The sequence below is a fragment of the Artibeus jamaicensis genome, unplaced genomic scaffold, assembly GCF_021234435.1.
Source record: "Artibeus jamaicensis isolate MK-2021 breed Jamaican fruit bat unplaced genomic scaffold, CSHL_Jam_final contig_354, whole genome shotgun sequence".
Taxonomy (NCBI): Eukaryota; Metazoa; Chordata; class Mammalia; order Chiroptera; family Phyllostomidae; genus Artibeus; species Artibeus jamaicensis.
Genome location: NW_026521803.1, coordinates 16,170,911 through 16,173,141, shown reverse-complemented (window position 1 = coordinate 16,173,141; position 2,231 = coordinate 16,170,911).

Below are 2,231 nucleotides of genomic sequence, written 5' to 3'. Positions count from 1 at the left end.
GGTACAATTTGGAAGACTCCTACAGGAGGCAATATTAGTTTCCCAGGGCTGCAGGGACCAAGTACCACAAGTCAGTTGGCTTTAAGTAACAGAAATTTCTTGTCTCACCATTATGGGGGTGAGATTCTGAAATCAAGGTGTCAGTAGGGCCACATTACCCCCGAAACCTGGAGGGGAGAATCCCTCTGTCAATCCTTGATGTTCTTGGCTTGTATCGGCATCGCTTCATCCTTTGCCTCACATGCCGTTCGCCCCACGTGTCTGCATTTTTCCCCTTTTAAGAACATCAGTCATGTTGGGGTAGAGCCCACCCTGATGACCTCATGTTTACTAATTGCATCTGCAAAGAGTTTTTTCCAGATCATTTCATAATCACAGGTACTGGGTGTTAGGACTTCAACATACCTTTTTAGGGGACATAATTCAACTCATACTAGTGGCCATAAAAGGGTGTAAGTCAAGACACTAACACATAACAACACAGATCAAAGGAGAAAAGGATCATTTCAGTGGAAGCAACGCAGACAGAGAACTGCAGGGACCAGATGACACATTCCACTTTATGACAAGATGCCACTACATACCTTCCAGAGGGTAGGTACAATTCAGAAAGGAAGGAAAAGGCTGAGCATCAAACTGGAAGTGAAACTGAGGTGATTTCAATGGACAAGATTAGGTTAGCTGACAGCAACAAGAAGTGGGGCCTGGAAAGTTAAATTCAATTCAAATATGTATATGTATAAATATTTGAAGATACATGTGTTCAAACTGCTTAGGTAATAAAAATCCATAGTTATTTAATAAGAGCCAAATGGAAATGTAGCATTTTATAAACAGGCAGGTCAGAGACCAATACAATCACTGTAAAGTGTTAAATTAAATCTTATGAAATTGCCAATATTTGACCATTTAATTTACAAAAATGACAACTTGATATGCATTAACCTGATATACATGGAAAAAGAACTTGCTAACCTTACTGAACAGAATCAGAGGCATTGATTTTACTGCCTGTATTTGTGGGAAAGGTCAGTACATGTTAAAAGGTGCAAACCTATATTCCATTGTTTTGCAATGTCTTACTCTCCTTACCTGGTTAACTAGAGCATGACAAGACTTTAGATTTGGGCTTGGAGGAAAATGGGAAGATTGTTTTGTTTATGTGTGTTTAGGCCTCAGCCTTGGGTCTGACCCAGCTTTTCCTGCTGAGTCCAGATTGGAGATTATGCACAGGAGTAATGGGGGATGACAAACGCCAAGGTTCTTTCCTTGGATCCTTACTGCTATCAAATAAATTCTCAGCTCAAGTTGGTAGCTTGTAAAGCCCCCTTCACTCCAGTCTCATTCCCCACCACTCCCATCCCTGCTGTGGCAGAGATGGGTGTTGACCTACACGGGTTAGTGTTTGTTTTCCAGAATATAGGGTTGTTCTGAGAAGTGATTGCCAGCCAGGAGCTGCATTGCTGCATTGCTAAAATGATACCATGGAACTATTTCTGGCCAGTGAAATGTCGCTGGGAATCACATGTGACACCTCAGCAAGAGCGGCCTAATACCATATGCTTTCTCTTCTCTAGTTTGCTGATTAGATGTCCCTTGAAGGCACAAAGTAAATCAAATTGAGGTGAGTCACCATTTGGAGGAAAGTCACTCTGAGAGTCACCCAGCCAAGAAAGTCTGCATTGGACTTGGCGTGAATAAGAAATGAGTAAGCTTTGTCTTTGTGGAGCCACAGTGATACGGGCTTGTCTGTTACAGTTGCACAACCTTGCCTACCTTAATTCCCCTTACATTTCAATATTCTGGGGGGGTTTTGAAGATTTACTCCTTTGTTTTAGAGAGAGGTGAAGGGAGGGAGAAAGAGAGGGAGAGAAACATTGATGTGAGAGAGAAACATAGGTCAGTTGCCTCTCTTATGCACCCCAACTTGGGACTGAATCTGGAATCCATGCCTGTGCCCTGACCAGGAGTCAAATTGGTGACCTTTCTCTTTGTGGGACGATGCCCAACCAACAGAGCCACAATAGTCAAGGCCACTTCAACATTCTGAATCCCCATCTGTTGCCTCAACTTATCAAGTGGTTTCACTTGGCCTGGCCTTGCAATTTCTGCTCTCTCTACCCAGAACACCTCCTTGCTTTTCTACTAATAAACCGCCAAGATCCAGATTAAGTGACATTTATTCTGAGTCCTCTTCTTTTTCCAAGCTGTTTGATGCTCCTTTTCTTATT